Source organism: Poecilia reticulata, chromosome 10 (assembly GCF_904066995.2).
Source record: "Poecilia reticulata chromosome 10, P_reticulata-male-v2, whole genome shotgun sequence".
Classification (NCBI taxonomy): Eukaryota; Metazoa; Chordata; class Actinopteri; order Cyprinodontiformes; family Poeciliidae; genus Poecilia; species Poecilia reticulata.
The window spans coordinates 30661379-30689239 of NC_088839.1; the positions used below are offsets into that span (position 1 = coordinate 30661379).

The 27861-nt window shown below is 37.7% G+C and overlaps 1 long non-coding RNA gene across 1 annotated transcript in view; it reads right to left on the reverse strand.

The window, feature by feature from the left end:
- The window catches only part of LOC145553019 (uncharacterized), an 87606-nt gene that overhangs the window by 58474 nt on the left and 1271 nt on the right, over positions 1–27861 (reverse strand). The window lies entirely within an intron of this gene.

Genomic DNA, 27861 nt, shown 5'->3' on the forward strand with positions numbered 1-27861 from the left:
AAAATTAACAATGCAATAGATTGTCTAGCGTAGCCACGTCCAGAAGGAGTAAATGCTGCAGGTCAACTGTTTTGTTTCTTTAGAAAACTTTAACTATTTTGGATAATTAATTGAGCTTTGTGCATCATTTGAGAACTAGGATTAGTTGGGATGTATACATGATTGAATTGATTTTTTATTTTTTTGGTAAAGTGCCTCTAAACAATCATTGTTGTGAATTGGCTATGAATTAATCATATAAAACTGAACATGGCAGTCATCACATGTACTGGCAAAAATCTTTTTTAATTTTCCTCAGATGCTGCTTTACATTATGGAGTCATCTTCACTCTTGTTCTATTTGCCCTTCCCAGGATTCATTGTTAAGCCATAAATGTAAATGTGAAGGCATTTAGAGTATAAAATGCAGATTCTGTAATTAAACACTTTTAGGATGTCTGTCACCTCAGTTAACTTGCTGTAATGCCCAGTCCTGTTTCAAATGTCTCCATTTGTGAATTTTTCTCAATCTTAGGATCAGTTTTAACCTGTTTAGCTCCTGTAAGATCAAGCAGCATAAACAGTTGCTTCATTTTGATTTTGGCTTTTGTTGAAATAAATTATAAAATGCATTGCGAAATACAGCACAAAGATTTTGCCTATCTAAAATGTTACATTTTGAGTTATTGGCAGTTTATGTAATGTCAACACTAAAATATGATGCATTCACTGAAACTGAAAGATTGACATTTGTTTCTTCAGAATTTTAGATTAATATATGTATTATGTTTCTCATGTTTAAACCCAAACTAACCACAAAGCAACCATATAAAGTATAGCTTTGATGAAGCTTTAAAAAATAATAAAAAGACACTAATCTTCATAAAAAGCAGATTTAAAAAAAATGTCCATCTTCAGTTCAAACATGTTTTAGACTTTGTACCGTATTTTCCGGACTATAAGGCGCACCTAAAAGCCTTAAGTTTTCTTAAAAATCAGCAGTGCGCCTTATAATCCGGTGCGCCTCATGTGTGGACTGAATTCCAAAATCTGTCCCTGACACAGAGACGCAAAGTGTACAGTACATACGCCAGAAGCAATAAACCAATCAGAGGATTGTTGTCGGAGTTCTGCAGCATACGCCTCCGGTAAAAACCCAGATAGGTTTTTCCACGCATCACCGTCCCTGTTCATCTGTGACTCCATGCGCGCTCATCTCACTGCTACGGTGAAAAAGGAAGTGAAGCAAACTAATGCGGAGTTTGCCGTCATTCCGGGAGGATTAACAAGAGAACTCCAACCGCTGGACATTGGTGTAAACAGGGCGTTCAAAAATAAGTTGCGAGCGGCGTGGGAGCGATGGATGACGAACTGTGAACACATGTGTTTACTAAGGTGGGGAGGCAGCGCAGGGCGAGTTACGCCACCATGTGTGAATGGATTGTGGACGCCTGGGCTAATGTATCCGTCTTAACTGTTGTCCGAGCTTCCGCGAAAGCCGACATCATTGCTGAACAGCCACCTGGAAACTAGACCGACTCCGACAATGATGAGAGGGAACCTGGCATGTTTGATGGAGAAATTGCCCAGCTGTTCAATTCAGATACAGAAGAGGAGGACTTTGATGGATTTGTGGAAGAATAAAAATAACGTGAGTGTATTGTTACATAGTAGAATAAAGTTCAATTAAACTTACCGTTTAGTTTCTGTTACCTTTCTCTTGTTAACCGTATGTTTTAGCATGCATCTGATAATCCTGTGCGCCTTATGGTCCAGAAAATACGGTAGTTGTGAACAATATGGGCACAAAAAAGCTTATTTATTCACTAACTCAGCCATATTTTCAGGAAAATCAACTTCAACATTTATCAGTATATAAATAAAGATTTTTCTCATTAGCTAGCTCAAAGACACCAGAACACACACCAGCACGACCTCTCATGAGTGTGTGAGAATCCTACTGCAACAGTGACCAGGTGACATTTTTCTACTAAAAAAATTTAAAAAGAGGAAAAAAGACACCACTACTGATTGAGAATAAATGTTGCAACACAGGAATTTACTATAATTACTGTGATAATCAACTAAGCTGCAGTTTGAGATATTTGCATTGTGTGTAATCATTGTAACATTTACTAAGAGCCAAGCGTATTAATTCATAGAACATTCAGAAGATATGTATAAATTAGTGGTCCCCAAACTTTTTCCTGTGAGGGCCACATAACTTTTCCCTTCTCTGGTGGGGGGCCGGAGTCAGTTTGTACACGTTTATCACCTGCTCTGCAGGAAATTGTTGACGAGGGGGGGATGGGGCGTTACTCGATTGATTTTTACCCAGAAAACACATGGGCAAAAACCGTTAGTGAAACGGTCACTGGGACTGACTAGTATATATTCCATTGACATAAAGGCACAAACATGTGTGTTCATCTGCTCTACCCCCAGCAAACAACCGTACTGATTAAATAACGTAAAAGTCAAGTAGTTCACTAAAAGTCCAACAGATGGCAGCAAAGCGCCATGCAAAACAAAACACCCAGTTTACAGGACGCAGATTTTGGGTTCTTGTTTCATTGTCAACCTCTAAGTTTCATCTCATTCCTATGATTTTCACTATACAATTAGTGAACCACAAATCAGTGAACCACAATATTTGATCACATGAGGCTTATTTGTTGGACTTAAAGAACCTTTTAAAAATATGTTTTCATCTAGTCCACATTTATCAAAAAGGTTTTTTTTGTTTGATGTAATTTTCTAATCTTAAATGGTGCGTTTCATTAGCGTTAAGCAAAAAATCATAATTACCAGAAAAAAGTTTGAAAACAGGTGAAAACAAGCACTTGAGTTTAATTTGTGTAATGTGCTTTTCTTTGTGAATTGAGTTACTAAAACAAATTCACTTTTCAATAATATTCTAATTTAATGAATGTGGCAGTTTATTGAACGATTATTCCTTTTGATGGTTAAATATGAATTATGGAGATGCAGTATTGGAATATGAAAAACGCTATAAGTTTGTATCCGTTACTTGTACATTTCTCTCCAGAAATATTTAAAAATCCCATTTCATTTTTAGTTGCTGTAGTTCTAGTGCCCACTGAACCAGTGTTTGACAGATAAAAGAACTGAGCAGCATCATGTTGTAACCTGTAAGAAAATGTCCCATTACAGGAGCCTTCTTCTAAAAATGTAACTAATTTTAATCATTGATTGATCTAAAATAATTAAAAAAGAAAAAAAAATCAACCTGTACATAGCTCTGACAAGTATCTTCTTGTCTGTTTGAGGGTATTGTAGTTTTTATCCAATATTTTCTGCCACTTCACAATGAGACAATCCTACAGTTGTTTTTCTGTTCCACTGCCTTCTTAACAGCAGCAGCAAAAAACAAACAAATAAAAATACAAACATTTTGGGTTTGTATAAAAAAGGCCACAGCTGTCAACCGGTGCCTGGGTGAGAACACACTTGGACAGAGACACTTTTTCAATGTGTGTTTGCCCCCTTATTCACTGCATTCAGCTTGACAAGTTATATTACTGCTACATCTGTGATACTGGCAGCAGTCAGAGCGTTCGCACACAGACAAGAGTTTATTATAAACAGACTTCTGAGCCAAAGTTGTGATAGACTGCATATGGCACATAGACCGGCAAGTAAATAGGTTTATTTTTTGAGAACATAAGGGAGACCAGGGGGCAATAACAAACATGCAACATAAAGTGAAGAGTTTGTTATAAACACATTTTCATTGCATTTATATTACATCCTCCACTGTATTTCTTAGTCAACTTTTTTAGCACACTGGCATTTTAGGTTGTTCAATTTTAAGATCAATTAGATTCGATTGTGCTTTAATTGGAAATAAATGGGTTTTTTACAGTATGTCTGGATGATCCAATAGAATTTGAAGAAACTAATCTTACCATCTTGAACTGAACTGGATTCTACAATTGGAAATGAATTGTCCCAGTTGGTCTTGTAGACTGCATATGTCTTAAGTGGTTTTTGTATGCATTCAGTTTAAGTTTACATACAGTAAATTAAATGACAAAAAGCAAAAAGTATTGTTTTATAGTTAAAATTACTAAATTATTTCCATTTCTTAAATGCTGGAATAGGCATTAGGAAAAGTCTAAAGATTTATGAATGTCTTCAGAATCATACATTTCCTTGGTACTTTGTAGCGTTGCCTTTGAATTTTATGACAAGTCATATGCTCCAAGTTTCCTTTAACACAATTCACACAATAGTTTGCTGGAGTTCTGGTCCATTCCTCCTGCCAGAACTGGTTTCAGTGGTAAGATGCGTTGCTCACACACACAAAAAGTCTCACATTCGTTTTTTAATTATTGTGGAATTTAACAAATAGAAATAATTTTGATGATTATTTCTACTTGCTAAAATAGCAAATAAATCAGACCAACAAAATAAGTCTGGTATGATTTAAGTTCAGACAGTGAGAAAAGGGACTATCATCTACTTCTTCAACTCAAAGTCCTGTAACACATTGTATAGCCCAGGATAGCAATACTAGACCTCCAGCTGAGGATTTTGATCTCCACTTGGTGATAGTTCCTTGTACTTGGCTGCATAATTTAATTAAAAGAAGCTACTGATCATATTGTAGGCATTAATGGATGTGCATATCGTTCTGCTCAGTCATAAAGGATTTTTTTTACAAACCAACTAAGCGGAAAGCACAATGGAAAAAAAAAAAGAAAAAACGGCAAAGAGCACAATGTCTGCAAAATGTCGAGGAGAAAAAGTGATGTGAAGACAAGAAAATGAGTTTAAATTGGTGGTCCGAGCTGTGGAATCCCAAAAAAACAAAAAGCTTCTGAATAGAAAAGATAATATCTTCTTTCATTTTTGAGTAGGCTAACAGAGCTCAAATCAATGATTGGCTCAAAAAAGACATCAAAGTTCTTGAGAGCTATAAAGGCTTTAATTTCAAAGAAAGAACGCAAAGCCAGCATAATGGGTAGAGATAATCATAAGAAGACAGATGTACAAATTCAAGATGTTCTTTTTTTGTAAAACATTATATGGAAGCATGAAATTAAAAAAAACTCATCCCGTGACAAAAAATTTAAACAAAACATTTTTCATAAAGATTTTTTTTCCTAACCGTTAGGTGAAACTTTTCAATAATTTTTTCTGCAAACAGATTATAATGAAAATGATTGAAGACATAATCAATCAAAGCCCCAATTAATTTTCAAGATGTTAATTTCACTTTGAATTCTGCTGAAACCAACATGAGTAGCTGAGGAGGAGTCTGGGATATCTTTGCCGCAACACTTAAAACTGAGAGGACAGAAAAAAATATAAACACAACCGTGTAAAGCCGTGGTTGGTCTAATTTGCATGGAAGTCCCTGCAGACAGCTCCTAACCTACAGAGGTATCTGCAGAGACGATTGTGCAGCAGGCACATCCTTTGGGAATTGGCTTCTTGTTGAGTGCTACCCAGCAGCCTTGAAAAGTCTGCAGTCTGTGATTGCTTCACTTAGACAGCGGAATGACTTACAGCTTCCACTGACCAGAGGTGACAGTGAAAATAAGCACACTGGCTCTTTTTGATGACAACCACCCCAAATCCTTCATCACACACACACAAACTAACACTCTAAATCCTACACACTCTTGCTTTGCTCACATAAGTTCTAGCTCTTGGCTGTTTGAACACAGAGACACAGAGTCCAGAATCGTATTACCTAAGAAAGCCTGAGCAGCTGGAAGCCTCATGAATTCATTAAACCTCCCCATATCCGGTGTTTGTTTAGACTCTGGCACAGGGTTCTGGTTATTTCAGCCGTGTTCAGACCATCCTCTCACTAACCTGTAATATGTTTGCATTGCAGATATTAAACGGAATAGAGGTGCAGTTCAGAAGCTACTTTAATGCAGCAGTCCACTAATATTCACAACCTATAGTTTTCAGTGTTGAAGCTTCACATTTTCAGTTACTGAGCACATTGCTGACATCTTTCTACATCAGTGACCAAAGTAGTGAAGATTATTGCATAAATTAAACCAATGTGCGAATAGGATCTGCTATCGGAGCACAGTGGGGTGATTAAGTGAGACACAAAGGCAGTTATATGGATTTAAAGAACAAACCGGCTTTTGTTTGTTCTTTAACAAAATTTACAAGAAATTGTACAAGACTTACAGGCCAACTATGCTGCAGGGAGTTGCAGGACTCCATTTGGGAAAGGATGGAACCCACTTCTTTTTCTCCAAGGCTGATAAGATGGGAAGACTCGCATCAAAGTCATAGGAGTAATCCACCTCAGGAACAATCCACCATATATAAAAAACAACTGACATGTCAGGTAGGACCAGAAGAATTATATCATTTTTATTAAGCTGTTCTAGCTATAATCTATAAATTAGGTTTCTGTAAACATATTTGACATCAATTTATCAAATTACTCAAATCTGCAATAAACCTGTGTTACGACAATGCAGTATTGTACAGTATTATCAATTCACTTTTAAAATCCTATCAAAAAAAATTACATTAAAAACAAAATTTTATACAAAACTCAGTAAAAGTTTAAAGTTGAACAATTAATGTAATAAACAGAATAAAAACCCAAATTAAAGGTATGCCAACCGATCCCAATATGACACTATAGGGATAACAATAGGGTGTCTCTCAGTCAGAACGCTTAGGGCACTAGATAACATAAGACATGTTTTTTATGCTTCAACCACAATAATATAATATTTCAACATGAATAAAGTGTCTTGCATGTGCTATATTTTAGCCATTACCTCTGAAAGCAGAGATGAACTTTCAGGGAACCAATAGCAAACAAGAACTAACGAGTTTAGCGAGGTAAATCCAACAGTGCTCTTTCAGCAAAAAACTGAAACTCAGGTCTGTTTACTCACTTCAGCTACTTCCAGCTCAACATCGGCAAAACGGTTTGTGCAAGTTTTGTATCCGGTACTTTTTTCATCGTAAACCAAGCACAAAACAATGCTGCAGATACAAAGAAGAAGGGCGGGACCTACACTGACGGTCTGCATTCTGATTGGTTGAAACACACTGGAATCTAGACATTCTGATTGGTTAGGCAGACTATCCAGCTTTCCTAACCTCTCTTTTCTTAAAGAGGCACCCTCATTTTATGTGGATTACACACTCCTAGTCCTGTAGCTATAAGCTTTAAAGGGTGAGTGGCTGTGCAGGCTAATGCCTCCAGTGAGACAACATAGATCCTGGTGCAGTATCTTTCTCCATATATTATGTTGTGTGTTTACAGGTATGTTCATGTGTGATACTTGTTGTCTATAACTTTACCAAGTTAACTTAGCATAGCAATGTGTGATTTCTTTTAATAAATGCAGAGAAAACTTGTTTTTATCACCTTCACAAAACGTGATCAATTTAAATAAAAAAGTACCTATTTTAAAATAACATTTTTACCAAAATACTCTACCATTTCATTACAGAATTAAGGCATGCTTTTTTTTTTTATCATGGATAACTGCAATTGTTTGAGAGAAACCTTTTAGCTAATGATTAACTGGGAATATTCTGACAAGGTATAACACCATGTCCTGTTTGTACGTTTCTCCCCCATTTCCAGCTAAAATCACCCCTGACATGTCCTGAATCCCAATCCCTGAAGGTGTGCCATATCTGGCACCAATATATTAGCAGCAGATCCTTTAAACCCTGTAAGCTTTGAGGTGAGGTGTCCATGAATCGGATGTGCTCTGCAAACAAATCCAACAGATGACTGAATAGATAATCCGGCGTAAAATGGAGGCAAATAAACACCCTAAACTCCTAATTTCCCACCTAATGGGTCTTCATATCCTCTGTTGGAGGACGTAAAGACTGTTGGATTTGTGGTCACCCCTGACAATTCTAACTAGTTTCCCCATTCTTTCAGTACTCTGGACATCTTCACACCTCCGTAACCTCAGAACGGATGTGTTCATTATACAAACCCATTCTGAGTAACACTTCTGCTCACCGATTTCTGCTACAGAAGAAAACGGCTCATTATTCCAAACCATATTTTGTTCAGAAGAACAGAAATTGGGAGAAAATTTCTTGGCACCTCCAGTCTCAACTTTGTCAGCAAAACTTCCTGAATGAATTTAAAAGATTGGGGGGAAATGATTCAGTCCAGGCTTGGTCTTTGCATGAGGCTTACCAAGGTCTCTTTTCCATGCAATTCCACTCATGTGCTACTTATTATGTGACCAGCCTATAGCCATTTTGGCCAGATGTTATTGCAAAAGAAATGTTTGACAAAGCATGTCAAAAATTGGCAAACCATGTTAAATGTCCAAAATCCCTGACAGCAGCATCCATAACCGCAGAGATAAACCTACATTCTCCCTTTCTTGCAATTTCATGTTTTAAACAACTGGCATAGCATGCAATCTTGTGTAAACATAGATCACCCAATAAAATAGACATCGGCATCAAGGCAGAGTACAGGTTTGAGGTCAGCAATGCTGCCTGCCTGTCAACATCATAAGTGTCAAACGGCTGAAAGAGGAGAAGTAAAAACTTTGTTAGGATTCACAAACAAACAATTTACAAGTTGCTTCTTGTCCCTTTCAGCATATAGGTAACACTAAATACTGCAATAATCATGTTTTAGTTAAGATAGAATGATCATCATCATCATAGAATCAATCAACTTTGTAAATAAAATCACACACTGTTGAAATCCTGTTTTCTGTGGCATGAAATTTTAAATTTTCCACTGCTCCATGCATTTCTTACATCCAAGGTGCAGCAGTCATAGCTTCTTTGTAGCATGAAGGTCCTGGGTTTGAAACCTGGCCTGGGGTCTTTCCACATACTCAAGTTTTTAAAATATAAAGTATGCATGTAAGGTTAATTAGTCCCTGCAAATTGCCTTTAGGAGTGACTGTGGTTGGAAGTTTGCCCTGCAATGGACTGATGACCTCAACTTCTCAAATTACTTCTGGGAGTTAGTCATGAGACCTCCCTCTCCCCATACACACACCCTCAGTCACCCCCAAAACATAAGAAAACCTGCTAATGCGGGTTATAAATGTACAGGAATTTCAAACTAAGATTGAAATTAAAATTGAGAGTATGGCAACAATTGGAAAATAAGTTTAGGAACTATACATCTACAAAGTTTAATTAGTAGCACCTGAAGCAATAATATCTTAATCTTCATTCAAAAGCAATTAAATTTTAACCTGAGTGTAAGAACCCTGAAGTAACAAAAGACATATTTTAAAGACAGAAATAATAAGTTTTCAGTGACTTATGATAAAATACTCAGAATTCAGGAATAAAACTGAACAAAGTGCAGACCACTCAATTATTTTTTTTGGGGGGGAAAAAAAGGTCAGATTGAAACAAAAACAAATGCAACCACGAAAAATTTAATTCAGAAAACTTAACACTTAAAGCCGTTATTGTGAAGTATTTACAAGGTTATAAAACAATTTAGTTTGAGATTGTGGTAAACAACAGTTATAAAACAACCCAGATTGTCAAGTAGCAAGGCTGCTACAAACAATTTTAGACAACTTGGGGCCAAATTACTTTGAATTCATTGTGACAGACCGTCCAGTCATTGTGAGGCGCATTCAGCTAAAAAAAAAAAAAATGAAAAAAAGGCAACTAGCATCAAGAAATCTGTTCCACAACAGAAGCTACTGATAAAGTAGCAATGTCAACTCTACATGTTACATAGCAATGATGAAGTATAGCATTTTACCTGACCACAACTCCTCATACAGAGAGCAAGAAAACCACATTGTGTCAGCTATAAGCATGTATAAAAACCGATTTTAGAGACCAGACCACAGTCTGGCATTTTTCTGTCCAGTTCTGATGTTTATGAGGCCATTGTCAGCATTTTTGGCAGTGGAACTTGACCTTTCTGCAGCTGGGCAGCCCCACAAGGAACAAACTGCATTGTTGTGCATTCTTTCACCCTTTCTGCAGGATTAGCATACACCATTTCAGCAATTCTGTAGTAGTTTAAAAGTCCTGACCACAGTAAATAAGGAACATCTACAATAGCTGCGGCTATTCAGGCAATAAAACAACATTCTACTAAACACTATACTTATTGTCCAAGTTTGGACATGGTGCTCCTGTTTCCACAAATTCACTCCAACTGGAAAATGCTCACTGCTCATCCATTGTTCCACAGGAACCAGATGAGCTTGGATTCAGAAGCATGGATTAGAATTTTGTGGGTCGTTTTTGATCTCTGGATGAAATCAGCTTTACAAACCTAATTTTTAAATCTTTTAAAAGTTGATAATATGAATAGAACTGCATTGAAATGCATTTGTCACCTCCTGCAGTGTGTGGCCATCTTTTTTTTTATTTTATGTCATGCAATTTCATTTTGAACTAGTGATTCTGAAAAAGGTTACATCTTTAGTCTGTCATGACAAATTTCTCTGGATGATAATTGTCCCAGAAATTATTGCAATAAATGATATTGACTATTTTTAAGTAATATATTGGTAGTGGCATAGTAACGCAAAGTCACACTAAAACACAAACTTTTGTCTAGTAGACAAAAGTGTCCGTGTGGAACATTATACTGGACTACAGAATACTCCACACTGGAACTGGAAGACATTTTAAATATCCGAAAAAGAACAACAATGAATAAAAAGGAAATTAAAAAACCCACACACACACAAACAAAGCCAGGAATAACTAGATTATGAAGTCTCTAAACAAAATTGTCCTTCAAATAAAGATAGCACAATGAAAAGGATCAAGCTCAGTTTAATTTATAATCGCAAGAGGCTTAATCACCTTCACCCTGTAACGGCACCCACACTGAAGAGTGTTTTATTGCCAAAAAGTCATTCGGAAGTTGAATAACATTTAGTTTGCTATTATGGGTAAAGAGTAACAAAACAAGTCCAAGATAATAGCATAAAAAGCTCTTTACTGTATATTTATTTTGACAAGTTACTGTGAAACATTTAATGTTATTTTTGTCCACTTCTATCCTGTATTTATGTCACACAGTAGAAATTTGTTTTTACTTTTTAAGTGTGGATTTTATTGAGTGTTTCTTCGCTGCATGTTTTTATTCACTGTGGACTCCGAGAACTAATAGCTGATGCCAGTCACCTGTGCGAGGTGGGCGTGCCCATAGGTAGCGTACCTGGAACCTGCAAGACGCTGGCAGTGTGTTTTAAAAGGCAGAGGACTTCACGTTGGAGAAGAAGGAAGAAAGAGCAAGAAGGAGTAAGGGAAGGAAGAAAAGCAAGAAGAATCTAAGAAGGGTCGTGACGGAGGACTGCGACCCCGAACGAGTTGACAGCGGAGATGCAGTCAGTGGGAACGACGTGTAGAGCCGACAGTGGGCAGAGGGGGAACTCTGCCCTGGTCGGTAAGTAACGTTTCCACTGATTATCCGCAGATGACCCTTGCTGGGACAGATAAGACTTCCGCTGTTTAGCGATCGCTCTCCTGGCCAGGTGCTTTTGTCCCAACAGGACGCCAGCGGGGCGGAATCATGAGGAGCGCAGGATTTGCCGTCCTAACCGGATGTTGTGGACGTGGACCCTCTTGGACAATTTTAGTTGGCTCTGATCGGAACCTTTTAGTACATTTTTTATTGTGATTTTTACAAGAAGAAAACGGGGCATTTTTATTTTGTTGGGGAATAAAACAAAAACCTAGCTAATTGACCTCCCTCTCCTCCCTTGGTGCTGTGTTACTGTCTCCCTCCTTGTTATCCGAGAACCTATAGTTACCAGCTGACGTTAAGCGCGGCCGGTCTACATTTACACACAGACAGCAAAGTAGACTTATGACGACAAATGTACAAGGTGCAAGACTTTGGGTTCTGGAAGTTGGGGGGAGAAAAATAAAAAATAAAACTGAACCAGTTCCAAGTTCTCCACTAATGGCCTCTCTTATCTCCAGCTCCCTTATAATTAAATTTCATGCTCTGCCATTTTGTATCCATCCTACAAAGTTGAACATTTCCTCACATTAACAAGCCTGCATATACAAATTGGAGCTATAATTGGATTATTACCTTACACTTGTTCAGGCACAGGAAGGCTAAAAGGTCCTTGCAGTGCATTGTAGTCCGAGTCCTTTGTGGAAGCAGGCAGGTGGTGAGCAACAGCTGGCCACCCATTCTGGTCAAAAAAAAGTCCCTGTCACCCTGCCAGTCTGTCTGGATGCTGAACTGGATGTGTATTAAGTGCTCTAAGTTTCCCTGCCAATTTTTTTTATGCATGTTTCTTGACTAATCTAAAATAATGAACAATTAAGACAATTCCTCAAAAGGCAAGAAATCACTTGCGTTGTAAAATAAGTTGTGTGTTAAGTCACAAGTAGTGTTACTCTCCCCTCAGTTGCGTCCAGCCTTGCAGACCTCATTAAAATTACTTTCTGTTGACAAGGTTCGTTAATATTCCAGACCACAGCAGCAGCACAGCGACGACAGAAAGTGTGCAGCTCTGTGTAAATTGATCAGTTACTCATTACACAGATTTGAGCCTCAGCTGTAGGTAATGCTTGAAAGAAGAGCCCTTTAGTCAGCTGCAGATCTGCTTTTTCCTGTGGAGGTATCACTTCAGGACGCTCCCCAAGGACATCCTTCTAGGCAATTTAGACGTGCATCTAATTCCCATCTTATTACTTCCCCACACAGCATCTAAAAATCACTGACATTAAGCCCACCTGCCAGCTGTTTATAACACAACCTCACCAACTTGATCAACTGTCCATATAGCGGCGGCTATGGGAGAACCCCCACCCCTCTTCACCTCTCCAGCAGAATCCCTGGTTGACGCTCTGACATGACCATCTGTTGTGTCAGAGCACAGGGGAGCTGGAAGCAGTAATTCTGGAGAGAGGGCTGGAAGCACTCAAACCTCTTAAATGTCATCCAAATTCAAGGCAATTTATTGATTCAGCCATTCATCACAAGTTTGCCTGAAAAAGCTTTCAACCTGAGTACACCTAATCAAGAGGCACTGGACTAAGCATATGTTGTTCTGGAAAACAAGAGTGCACACAATCCAAAAAGTAGAGGTGAAGAAATGAGAGTTCAAGGAAAGTGCTGTGCGGCTTCAATTCTCCTCGATCTCCAAGTCATCTCTTTGAGTCCCTTTTTGGGAGATCTTTGAAATTGTTTCAGCAATTAACTTGTGTGTCTTATCAATGCTCAATTTATCAATGAAAGTGAACTGATATTAAATGAAGTAATTTAATACCAGGAGTCATTTTTGAGCACTCTGGCTGTGATGCAACTATTTTATAGACTTAGGCCATCACACAGAGAACAAATGTGTGTGTCTACATGATGGGATGCAGCATCACATAAAATGATGTAGTTGGTATGCCACACCCAGCGATGGTGCTGTAGCAACAAACGGTAACATGTTTGTCATTTGAGAGAGTGGGGAATATGTGGGATAGATTGATGTAAATGCACTACATTGTTTAGAAAATAAATAAAAAATTGCACACACCAGGGAAACATTAAACTGGAGCTATGAAATTTACTCTAAACAGGCCTGTTTTAAAAAAAAGATTGTTTCTGGTATTCTAAGATGCCACTGAACCAGGCTTTTGTGGCTACACCTATAAACGTCTCGGTGTGGATGGGGCCTTATTCCAACTTGAGCCGTTTTTCCTTAATGTTTCAGGAATGGTAATCTTTTAACCGTATTAACCATCTTGCTTTCCTGGAGTCTCCTCGTCTTTCGGGGCACATTTGCACAACAATATTCAGTGCAAGTCTCCCTTTTGTTTTCCATTTCATGTTCAATAACAGTACAATAGAGCATAAAATGTTTAACCAGCACTCATGGTGACGGCATGTTGGTGTAGCTCTCTTATGTCAGTTCTGAGACTTTTGTTCTTATTTTTGATTGCGGCATTGCATGCTTTGATGACTAGTCCCTTTGGTTTTGTATACTGTAGAGCTGGAAGGTTTTTTACTCTTTTTTTTTTAAATTTGGAACAGCTAACAAGGTATTGCTTTTATAACTGGAAGCCTTTCTAAAGTTAAAATAGTGGCCTGAGATTGCCACGCGTCTCATAAAATACAGAGTCATCCTTTAATTAGCATTTAACATTGCATCTAAAATAAAAATAATCTATTTGTTACAGGTCCCAAGCGTCAGGACTGCCTTAACAGTGATGGGCACAATCCAAAGGATAATAAAATACAAGTCAGCAATGATGTCCGAAGCGCTGCCTTTAGCATCCAGATTGCATATTTCTTTATTTGTTAAACCTTTTACAGAGTACAGTATTAATGTTTTACATTACCATTGTCTTATAAACCTGGTTTAATTTTCTCACAAGTAATTAACTTCACACATAACCCTTTCCACATTTCCATCCTTCACTTAGATGAAGATAACCAAGGTATGGTGTGTCAAACAGGATAAATCAACCGTTTTAGAGCTCTATTGCATCTAGCTGTATATTAACTGGCATTAGTAACAAAATGTAAACTGATTTTAATTGAATACCGATAAATATAATTACAAGACTTACAAAACAAAAACAGAGTTTAACTTAGCATTGTTTCAACTTTAACCTCAATTCCCACACTTTATGAACAAAGAATAGTTTCTCTACCTTTAACTTTGGCTGGACTCACTTTACTCTCATGCTCTGAGCTACTTTATGAGTCAACAAGCAACTTACACTGAATATTATTCAAACAAAGGGAAAATAAAACTCCTAAAACCCAGGGTTAGTAAGATTGTTGTGACTTTTTTTACACTTATATGTTGTTCAGTATAAGTGACTGATTTACAATTATATGTTAAGCATAAATTACATGATTGTTATTAATTGAATTGAACATGATTGTATATAATTACAAGGATGAAGTGAAATATATTTAAGTGCAAGACATGATTTATTTGAATAGAAGAAGTCTTTTATTTTGAAGAATGCTTAAGTATCTGGTTCTGTTTTGTCACTATCTTGCTTTGTTGATATTTTGGTTGTCTTGGTTACGAACAGCTGTTGCCGTTATCAGCGGTCGCCGTTTTCGCTCTTCAATAAAGAACTGAACAGAAAGGTTCAGTGAAAGACATACGAGCCTCCGTTTTGTTTGAAGAAGCTTCACTCCGTAACAAAGATATCATGCCCTTCTAATCACCTTCCCAAGCGCGGGCTAGAAAACTGCCAAATTTACCCTCGCCTGATAAAACTGGCAACTGTTGGTAAAACGGTCCACAGAAACCGTAACACAGCGCTATATACTGGTCAAATAAGAGGTGAACATCTTACAGAGTAATTATGATGTGTTTACCTCTAGCATCCAAATAGCATTTGAGGCAAACCGGAACTCCGCCCCAACACCAACCCGGAAGCATCGCCCCCCTCCCCCGAACAAAGGTTCCGCTTCGCCACTACCGCTCCCATCCCAACCTCAGGAAAGCACTGTAGATGCAGGCAGATGAATATGGTTTGGAAAAGTTTTGCTTCTGCTCAAATTTGTTATTTTGTAATTGTTATTTGCATCTTTTTTCTTCTTACTTTTAAAATATTAGCATTTGTACAAATATTGGTCTCATATTTTAAAATATCAAAACCGATGTTATGATCAGTTACTCAGTACTCATGAAGCCTTTTTCCCCCAAATACTTTACTACATTTTACTTTTACCTAAAAAAATTGTTGAAGTTGTACAACTCTTAATGGAGTGCATTTTTGACTGCTCTTCTCACATCTGTGTGTGGTTAATTGCTTGCGTTTTGTGTTTATGACTGCCTCAAAAGGTTGCCCAACAAAATAATAAGTTACAGCTACCATAATTTTTGTCCAGGCCTTATCTAAAAAAAAATAAAAAAAAAAGTTTGTTAATCCACAGTTCAAAAGCAATGTCAGATTTTTATTTCTTAAATTTTCAGTAAATTAGTATTTATAGCTCGTCGGTCACCACTGTGGATTTTTCTGTCCTTAACGGACGACTACCAGCAATGTTGTCCTTGGGGGTATGATAATATGAACTCAGTTAATAACATGTATTAAACCAAACATATTCGATATTCCACAAGAGAAATGCTGGTTGCACTAAAAGGGTTTTTGACAGACTTGTATGATATGATAATCTACAGGTATGATATGATAATCTACAGAATAGCAGCTATTTCTGTACTGCTCAACAGTCTAATGGCAGTTGGGAAGAAACTTCCACAATCACCTCTTCGACCTGCACCTCAGGCTACGGTATCATCTACCTGAGGGCAGCAGTGAGAACAGGCAGAGGATGGGGTGTGAGGTGCTCTTCATGATACTTGCGGCTCTGGATAAGCAGCGTTGTTTGACCAGGCCCTAAAAAGATGGCAGCATGACCCCAATAGTCCTCTCAGCTGACCACACCACTCTTCTCAGGGCCTCAGCACCTCTGCTCTTATGCCAGAGAGAGATGTGGCTTTTCACCACACTCAATGGCGCCTGTGTAGAAGTTGGAGAAAGCTGCGACCTCAAAAGTGAATTTCCAGGAATTCTTCTTGCTTGAGCTGCACCCTCTCTACTGTGGTGTAGAATGGAGGGATCGTGGGCTGTTTCTTCCTAAAGTTGATCACCAGTTCTTTGGTTTTGTCCATATTGAGGAGCCAGTTGTTTTTATTACATTACTTCCTGAAAAGTTCCACCTCCTCTCTGTAGTTGTCATCTATTGAGATCCACCAGTCAAACATTTAATTTGCATTTCTTTATTTTAGCATATGAATAAATTTCCTGCATAATTGAGAGGTTGGTAGCACCGTTTTGGTGAAAGACTGTCCCTGGATTTGAAGTCTTTCTACATAGAGTTCACATGTTTTCCCCGTGCATGCCTGGGTTCTCTCTGGGTACTCTGGCTTCTGCCTACAGTCCAAAGACATGACTATTAGGTCAACTGGTCTCTCTAATTTATCTGTAAGTAGGTGTGTTTGCATGGTTGTGTGTCTGTTGTTCTGTAATGGACATGGGACAAATTTAGGATGCGTTCCGTCTTCCACACATTAACTGCTGGAGAAAGGCATTAACCCCCCCCATCATCAAAGGGTGCATTCGCACCAACCCTGTTTTATCCACTTTAACTGAATTCCAGATAATTTGCTTAAAAGGTCTGGTTCATATAGGAAAATGAGAATGCTTAATCGAATTCTGCACAGGGAATTCTGGGAAAAATACAACCAAAACAAATAAGCCAGTCTACTGTTAGCAAGAGAAATTGTCTTTTTGTTTTTTTACCAATGACAAAACAGCTAAATCCTGACACATTCTACTGGAAGTTGTGCTCAGTGTCTTCAGAGGTTTTCATATCATTTCCCTTCTGAGGTCCTTGGTGCAGCGCCACCTCTGGCGATATGGCAAACAGGTTGCTCAAAGGGTTTGAGCAAAACACAGCAGCTGAAAATGTAGCAAATGTTGAAATTTTGGTTCCAATTCCAACAAAGTGTGTACATTGTCAGGTGTGAAAACACACAGAGTGTAGGGAACCTGAGCAGTTTCTTTAAGTATGAACTGCAGGTCACCCACTCAAAATACTATTTTGCCTAAGAAAATATGAAATTTAAAAACAGAAAATTTGATTAAAACTACAAATATGGGTGAAATGTGTCACAGAAAGAAGAACTATGTGATGACCTTCAAACTGAGCTGTTAAGCTTTGCTGGAAGACTGGATGTGAGACAGAAAATATTAAGGAAAAAGTACAGTTTCCTTCCAAACAAATGCTGATAGAAGCTTGTAACAAGCAGTACGTGGATCAATCTATAGTCAAAATCAAATCTGAAACAGATTCACAACAAACAGAAGATAAAAGCTCAACTAAAAATCGAATCAAAATAATCTTTATGATTATGCATTTCTTTTAAAAAGGGCACCTTTAAACTTAAACATTGAGGTAAATAGAGACTTTGCAAGTAAATGCAAGCTTGTGCTCCGTCAATTTTTTAATGTCATTATTTATGCATTTTAAAAATGTTAAATTCAGGTATTCAATGTTTAGTTTGAAAATGAATCTCGAGTAAAACTGTAAAATGAAGACAGAAAAACTCAAATTGCTTTCTGAATACCCAGTTTAGCTCAGAGTAAGCCTGTGCAGCGATAACCTCTGAAATTACCAAAAAATGAAAAGTAAAAGGAGTTCCAATACTCCGCAGATCCAGAGAAGGTCAGTCCATTTCAGCTTGATTGGTTGCAGCTTTCTTTGGCTCCTTCAGTAAGAAATCAATTTCATTCTCTTACTGTGGCCTATGTTTTGTGGATCTCGGTGTCAGTGGTGTCAGAAATGGTGGCAAACATATTTCTTTCAGTCTGCTGCATATTTTTAACAGCTCTTCCAGAGCCAGATGAGAGTAAAGTATTTTATGTTATTTTCAGTCTGAAAACAACAAATGAAAACAAATTTATCATCATTACTTCACCTTGTCGATACACAGCTTCCAGTGAAAGTCAGACAAGCACTTTTTGGTAAGCTTTGGATTGCATATTTATAAAATCCGCATAGATATCAAAAACATGGACTGAGATTAAAATATATACTTTGATCTAAATCCATAATACGGCATTATGAATCCGGAAGAGTAAAAAGCAACCAGAACCTAAGGTTTCTAAAGATGCATTTCTTTTCGGTGCTTTTGAGATGATAACTTTCACATCATCTTTTCCTCCAATTTAGTCTCAGAAGATGAAAGTAGTGCAATAGAAAAAATAAGAAATGGATCCGTCTAGTTCTCCAGTTTCAGTCAAAATCACGTTTTAAGTCATATTTAATCCAACTTCAAGAAGTTCATGCAGAGTTCCCAAAATAGAAGAAATCAGAATTATTCAGTTTGTTAATGACACATAATAATGAACAGCAAGACTTTTTGCCATGTTGGCAAAGATACAAAGCAATTTTAAACAGCATTAGTGTCAAATACAACTAAAAGGTCAAGTAGTGTCTCCAAGAACAACCAGTAATTTTTACGTATAGAACCTTTCAGAGAAAAAGATCAAGAGCCTTAGGAAGACTAAGCACAGAAATAAAAACTTGATTAAAAAAAACACTAATACAGTAAAAAAGTACATTTGAATGAGAAGCTGTTTCAGCTGCTGCTTGGTTGAGTCCAAACAAAATCCATCCACGTAGATGCATAGCTATCTTGATGGATAAATATGAATCCAGATCATGTGAAAGTTTACTGTTGAATTTAAGCCCCTGAAAGACGACTTCCTCAAACCCCATCACAAGGGTCAGCTCGATGTCCAGACCTTCAACTGCACTTGTCATTGATTTTAAAAGGTCACTTTACTAATGACTAAAGGTCAGACTCTTTCTTCATCCATCACCGTCTTCCTCAACGTCCTCTCTTCCGTGCGAGCTTCCATTCCTCTGCGTAAAGCTCCAGCCTTTCCGTTTGGCATGGAGCAAAACATGAGACAAGAGAAGGGCACGTCAATGTTATCAGCATGCAACAGACGACAGCTTTGAGAGAGCCCATGACTTTTAAGCTGCTACCCATGTGGCTAATTACTCGCACTTCAAAACGGGTGGAACCCCACTTATCAAAAACAAACCTTCAAGCTCTGGGTGGCCACCACCCATGTTGGCGTACTGCCTGCGCCACTTTTTTTTTTTTTTTCAGTGGGAAGGGTTTTGTGGTCATTACCAATTCTGAGGCATTGATTATTGATGGTTTATGGCAGAAACACTCACTCATACAAGACAGCCCACAGCATGTAAGCATTTCACATCTGGGAAGAACACTAGTTTAAGTTTGGTGAGTTTTCAGTATGGTTATAGAGTAGTAATTTTCAGATTTGATTCAGTATTTTTTCCAATATCCACAAGTGAAAAAAGGTTAAACCTACTCTTACAATTAAATTCAGCAAAATCTAGGATAGATCAAAACCGAATGTTTAAAGAGTTCATACTGAAATGCAATTAATGCTTCAGACAAATCAAAACCTGTGCTTTCTTTTGCTTTTAATAGCACCTGTTACTTTTTTTCCCAGGTTGATTCAAGATGGTCTGGCTAGACTTTTAGGTCTGGTCAAAAACAAAATTCATTTCCCCACCAGTATTATCCCAACCTCTGAAAAGTAAAGGAAAACGCTGATAGGTTGAAAAACATGCTACACTTTATAATGCTCTGGGTATTTATTAAAGGTGGCTCTAAACAACATTGATTTAAAGGAACTCAGTGTTTCAGCATCTTTACAGTTTTATGGAAGTTTCTTCCATATTAGAGGAGCATAAAAGCTGAATCCTGCTTCTCCGTGTTTGGTACAGACTAGAACCAGAAAATCTATGTGGTCTGGAAAGTTAACACAGCAGCAGGTCTATAACGTAGGTTGGTGCTAAGCTATTCATTGATTTATGAAGAAAGAGAAGCATTTTAAACTCTATTCAGAGCTACATGGAGCCAGTAGAAGTAATGAGTTTAGAACTGGGGTGATGTGCTCCATTTGCCTAGTAGGAAAGTTCAAAAACGTCTTCATGCATGGAGGGGGAGACATTGTCCATCAGTGATGTTATTTTAGCCAGAGTAGTTCTGTCTCCCACCACCTCCACCGGGTCGAGGGAGCGTCCTGGGACAGAACTGGACCTTTATTGTCCAACAGCTTCCTCTCAGCTGTAGATGAGCTGCTGCTACAACATACAGAGAAGATGGTAATGATTTTGTACATTAAATTCACAAATCATAAACGTCCTTTTTGCTGCAGCTTGTAGAGTAGAATTGTAATTTTCGATTTTAGCCTTTAGATTTTATTGGTTTCTTTAGCTCAGTCATACACCAAATGGTCAACTTTAGTGTCATTAGGGAATTCATTATTAAATTTATTAATAGTAACTTTTTGAAAATCTTTTTCTCATGTTCACTTTAAGGTTAATCCTCTACAGATGAGTTCTGGGAAAAACAGAAAGCTGTCATTGAGAAAACTCAGACTGAAACATAATCCACCCTTCAAGTTGATTTAGAGTAATGAGTCTGATAAGTTTATGAACCTCAACATAGTTTATCAATACTTAGGCTTCCAAAAGAACATCGTCTTATACATGCTGTGATTCTATAATCATAACTGGTTGTGTGAAAAATAGGAATCAGGGAAAACTGAAGATCTTTTTCCTACGGGTAATTTTTTACTGCATCATAATACATAGTAATATAACAAAGGGATTTCTGATCAATAGAAATTTCATTCCTCTAGTTTTTCTTCTGCATCAGCCTAAAATAAAGACATTGCCTCATAGCCAGTTTATAAACACTGAGATATTACACAAATGGATAACAGGAATACCATTCAGCACATTTTTATTATTACTTTCTCAACAGAATCATAGAGTAGTTTGTGTTTCCAGTTAAGTGTGAGCAGACATCTGAAAGAGCCAATAAAATACTTAAACTTATTTACTTCTCATGTTGGTTGACGTGCTTACTGGGTTTTAATCACACCAACATGAATAATCACACTACTTGGTCTCCATGACTCCACGTAAATGAACAGTTTTTATCCATATATTCATAACTGAAGAGGTTAATTCTGCATCCCTTAGTTTTCTTGTATTATTTTGAGGCAGCTGCTTTGTTCAATGAAGTGAATAACCTGGAGAACTCGATTACATTTTAATGAGCCTTGATTTAGTTTATAGTCAAATTATGTGGCTGCAAAATAATTACCAGTGCAATAAAAAAAGCAATAAAGAGTTATCCTTGATTGTGATTACTAATTATTTTTTTAATAAGAAATACTGTGCAAGAATTCAGTCCCACACACCTGAATATGTGAGGCTTAATATCATGCCAAAAAGGATTTATGAAGACAAATTTGCCATTTTTCTCTGAATGTCATGGTAGTTTTGAGAAATCTACAAATGGTTGAATTGCACAAGAAATTATTAAATGGTCTTGAGCCAAAAAAGGGTAGAGTGTCTTCTTCGGGTCAGGGGGGTCGTCCTGCCTCAAATGGAGGAGTTCAAGTATCTGCGGGAGCGGAAGATCGACAGGCGGATTGGGGCAGCGTCTACTGTGAAGCGGGCGATGTACCGATCCGTCGTGGTGAAGAGAGAGCTGAGTCAAAAAGTGAAGCTCTCGTTTTACCGGTCGATCTACGTTCCCACCCTCATCTATAGCCATGAGCTTTGGGTCATGACCGAAAGAACGAGATCACGGGTACAAGCGGCCGGAATGGGTTTCCTCCGCAGGGTGGCTGGGCTCTCCCTTAGAGATAGGGTGAGAAGCTCGGTCATCCGGGAGGGACTCAGAGTAGAGCCGCTGCTCCTCCACGTCGAGAGGAGCCAGTTGAGGCTCGGGCATCTGGTAAGGATGCCTCCTGGACGCCTCCCTGGTGAGGTGTTTCGGGCGCATCCCACCGAGAGGAGGCCTCGGGGAAGACCCAGGACACGCTAGAGGGACTATGTCTCTCAGCTGGTCTGGGAACGCCTTGGGGTTCCTGGAGGAGCTGCAAGAAGTGGCTGGGGAGAGGGTAGTCTGGGCCTCCCTTCTGAAGCTGCTGCCCCTGCGACCCGACCCCGGATAAGCGGCAGGAAATGGATGGATGGATGATTAAACAATTACATTTAAAAATAAGGTTCTGGAACCTTACATTCATTCTATATGTTTTTAGCTGACCACTAAACCCAGGCTTGGTTGATGGTGATCCAGTGACAATATTTGCAGAAAAGCCTAAATAAAATGGTTCAACGCCTTGGGTATTATATGAACATATTTATTTCAGTGTCCATTGAGAACAGATTATTTTTTACTTCTGAAACCTGAACAGAAGCTCCAACAGTTACCATAGAAACATTGTAGAGATTTGATTATGTTTTCACTCTCTCATTAACCAACCTTTACTTGAAAATACAGTGACATTTATATTGATTGTTAAAATACCAGAAAAGCAGTTCTACTGGCCAAGGCCCCAGGGATTTCTTAAAGAGCCCAACGACTCTTTAAGAACTGGATTTAAAGAAAACATTAAATCCTAAAATAAACCCAGTTTAAGTCACATGTAAGAATTAAATGTCTTTAGAATTCTGTATCCAAATAGATTTTTTTAAACCTCTTTTTATAGTTTTAGGCTCAGTAGGAGGATGACAAAATGCAAATCGAGTTGGAAAGGCACAGAATCATATTTGGAGTGTTTGTTATTCCGAGGATTGGTGGCAGGATTACAAACTGGTTTATAATCTCCCCTGCTGTTGGCACTGGATTCAGATGCGTTACCCTTTTATAGAACATGGAAACTGCAAGGGGCCACCACACCCTGTTCAGCTGTGGTTGCATCCAGGCACCCGTCTTCACTAGCTTCAGATATTCTCTTCGCTCTGTCCAGAGTATGCTACAGTCTTCAAATGATTTCGTATCCATTAGATTCGCAAGCTGCTGGCTGACATGAGAGGCTCGCTCCTGTGTTGAGTTATTGTTGTGCATCAGTTCCGTTTCCCATAAATAAAGGAGTGTGAACGCCTTTGCTGTACTGAAAAGCATATAAAAGCACTGTGCAGCTTGTGTTTTTGGTGTCTCGTCCTCAGGGTGAGCCAGTCTGGTTCTGCAGAAAAACAGTTTCTTGGTTTATTAAGATTTTTTCAAACCACATATGGAACAATACCATGGGGTCTGTTGGATGTTCTTGCCTTTTTACTAGATATCTTGCTGAATTTATATGGCCCCAGCTGGATTATTCACTATTGATTTTTAAGCACGAGATCGAAGAGTCCATTTTCAAACAAACTTCAAGTTGAGATTTCTGTTTTGGTCAGTGTTCATTAGCCAGTCCAGAAAGACCGACTGTTTTCTCTCAGGTCGCTCCCTTGTGAATACTTCACGCAATTCTTCTATAACCATCTTCTGTTCATTAAATTTCTAAAAATGTATTCACATAGCTGAAGCTGCAGCCAGAGTCAAGTAAATTGCATCAAGGTTTACTTGACAAGCTTTGATTGATAAACCTTATCAATATATTTGATCAGGTTTGTAGAAAGCCTCATGGTGCACAAACAGTGCATACAAGCAGATGTCTTCACACCCAGTTGATTCACTGTAGCCAAGTTTGAAGATGCAATAAAAAGTTATTAATCTTTCTAAAGCATGCACGAAATACCCGTTTATATTTAAGACCAATCTGTTGCTTCTTCAGTAAATCAAAGCTGCACCTTTAAAATGTCAGCTTGGTGATTCACATAGCCTTTATGACCAGTGCACCAAGAGTTTGTGTATTTTTTTAACACCTATGATCTATTCTTTTTGTTTTTTGGAAAGAGCATGAATTAGGAAGGTTTTATTCAGTCAACTGAAAAATTACCAAGCGATATTAGACACAGATTAAGATTTTGGATTGATCATTCATACTCTGTTGGAAAATTATGGGTATTTGTCATTTTAATTTGTCTCTAAAAAAGTGTTTTTAATCAAAAAACTGCAGAGATAAAAAGCAAGGAAAACTTTACAGACATTCAAGCTTAAGAGAAAGTTCATGTTTATTTTTAAGCCTGCATGTAGTCAACATAATTAATCAAACTTTAAAATAACAGATTACTCAGAGTTGAGGGATTAGACTAATGCAGAAGTTTATTTTCCATCTTGACTACATGGTGATTAAATCTGTTTAGAGTCTGGAGGGAGAATAACTGATTATGTTTCTGTTTCTGACGTCTTTATCGACGCAGATTACATGACACCTGCATGCGTTTGCATGTCTCTGCTGCAGGCAGCCTTGAAAAATGTTCTATTGTTTCTCATCTGATTTACAGTAACGGATATACAGGAGAATTAAAATAAAGCAGATTTTGATTCCTTTCCTTTCTCCATTAGTGCACTGAGCAAAATATGTTGAGGTGATGCCACTTATCTTCCCAACTGTGACAAGAGTTGGGTCAAGTCGACTGTAAGGTGAAGGAGAGTGAAATTAAGATTCAAGAGTTTATTTTTTGCTTAATAATTTAAAGCAAGTTTATTTATAAATTTCTCTGACTGCAGAAAGTGGTCAGATTTTAGTCAGAAAGCAAAAACAAGTTTGCTCGCCCACTTTTAAAAGTTGCTTCATTTGCTGTTGGAGTTTAAGTGAAGGAGCAAAAATCCCAGACAGCAGAGAAAACAAAACGCATTAAACATTAGAAACTTTAATTTTTGCTGGGGGTTTTTCCCCCCAACATTTATTCATTCAGCTATTATTTAACTCAGATTTACTGTGACTTATCTCTGTTCATTTTTGGGAAATGAATTTAATTCAGATTTTCTAATCATTAAAGTTATAGTTTCAGGAAGAAAGCAGCTTTGTCTTGATATACTTTTATAGAAGTAAACAGACTGAAAACATTTTTTTTCTAAACTTCAAGGAGACATCAGCTAACTCAGGGTAATTTGTCAATTTGTCTGATATATTAATTCTACGTTCCCCGAGTGATTTAGTGAGACATAATGCATTGATATTAAGCAGCAGATCCACAAGCAGTTATTGCCATGTGCAATAATGTTTTCCTCATAGTGTTCAGAGCTGCAGGGCTCTTCTCCACTGCAAGATCCAATATAATGCAATTTCTACATCCGCTTTTATTTTTAATTTTGGAAATTCTCCACCAGAGGACAGCTGAAAGAGTCTTACTGCAGTGGTACCTGTTATTGCTTTTGATGAACGCAGCATAATGTGCTCCATGCTGTATTTTGCCACAGGGGTTTGCCCTTTGTCGTCTACTCTCGGATGTTGCTGATGGTTTTGCTTTTTTTTACTGTGCATTTTCAAATAAAAATTTTTTTACCTCAAGAAAAAGCATTTTGCCATCAGGAAAAACAGACATGTCAAATATTCTGAAACCAGTTAAGTGTGTGAAAGTATCTGGCCATAAATGAAAAGATAGAAACTATAAAACAGCCATATTTACTCAGATATTTGATGAACAATATGAAAACAATCCAAGGCAGAAGACAGGGCTACTAATGCCAGGAAGCTGATGGCTTTTCTCCAAAAACAGGAGATGGAAAACTGATGCACTGTTCTGTGGATGCACTTCAGCATCAAACCAAAGAAAATACAGGAAACGAGTAAGAAAACATAACTGCAGGGGACAAAAAAATGAAATGGTGTCATTAGGATAAAGATCAGCAGGAAACCTCACATAAAAACATAAAGGAAGGTTTTGAGATGGATTTCCATTTATAGTAAGGCAAATCTTTTTCACCTAAATCCATCATAGCAAAGGGTCTTCGTCATAATGTGGGTTACTGGGACCAATCAAATACAAAGTTTGGATCTAATCTAATAACTGGAAGCTTCATGTAGAAAGACTTGTTTGGATCCAAATACTCAATGACAAGAAAACAACAAAAAGTGCATTTAGGCCCCAACGCATCTTGTATTTAAGTCCTTATAATCCAGGAACTGAGCAGACGTGTAGCATTACCAGACTCCTACCTTTACATGCCTACATTTAGACATGCAAATAGAAGCAAATCAACCCGGCACTTGCAAAAAGCATGACATCTTACAGGAAGAAGAGGAATTCAAACCATGCGAGATGGAGAAAGGTATAAGCAGACTCCATGACTATGATTAGACTTTTTCTGCAACATCCAACCCCTTCATTGTATGCAGGAAACAGAAACAAGGCTACAGAGAAACAGGTGTTGATGATGTGCCTGATATGTTCACTCTAAAGGTTCACTTCAAATTTCAAAAGCTTTTTCCTAAATATATACAGTACTGCAATAAAGGTAAGATAATTTTATTTATATAGCACATTTTCAGCAACAAGGCAATTCAAAGTGCTTTACATGAGTTAAAAGGAAATACAAACAAAATAAACCAAAGGAAAGAAAAAAAAAGACAAAAGAAAACTAATCTAATGTTATAAAGTATGTAAACTAAGTGCTCCTGTTCTGGGTGGCTAAGCATCTAATTCCATTTCTAAATAGTGAGAACTCTGCAGTTTCTGATCAAATAAGCTAAAGAGTGACTGATCTAACTCCTTTTCTGGGTTAAAGGTAATATAAACTAAGCAGTGACTGTTCATGTTAAGCATTTCTGGATTCCAAGTTCGTAGTTATTATAAGTCTAATTCGGATTCTATTTCTGGGCTGTATAATATTGATCTAAATAGTGCATACTCCACAATTTCTGATATTACTAATAAACTAAAATAATCATTTTCTGGGTTAAATAGGGAGTACTCCACCATTTCTAAAACAAAAAAGAGGAATGGACACAGTAGGGCAGGTGGCAACATTCAGACAAAACAAAGACACGAGTGAAGTAAATAAAAGAAAATAAATAAAACCCTGATCATTTTGAAGTTAAAATGTACAAAATGGACATTTAAGCTGACAAGCTGCATAATGAAGGCATTTGGAGGGAGGTGTTAAAACAAATCCATATTGTTTACATTTTATTGTTCTTTTTTTATAAATATAACTCATAACACCTAATTTAAAGAGCAACCCAGAGAGGATCGCTTTTAATCTGCATATTCAGGCTTTACAGTTCTACAAACCATTCTGCCAGTGAGTGGTCTTCAGTTCGATTACAACAGCAGACAGATCTAACAGCATATTCTGATCAAAGGGAATGGTTCAACGATTCGGCAGACTGTGAGGAAATATGCAGGCTCTCTGGGAAGCAAATGGAAAAGTCAAGATACCAACCAGACTCCACTGAATGAAACCAAGAAGGCTGGGTTCAAGCAAAAGTAATGTTACTGCATGAAACATTTTGGTTCAAACTGTGTTCTTTAGCTAAATGTGTTTTTTTGGTTCTGGCCAAAACTCAAGCAGATTTTACATATGAATAACCTCAGAAATGCACAGACACACTTGAAACTTCATGGACATTTTATTCAAAGTTGTATTCTGTGTTTGTTTCTCTAAAAGCAACTATTGAGTTGAAGCATTTTAGAATGGACATCTACTTGCACCCAACTTT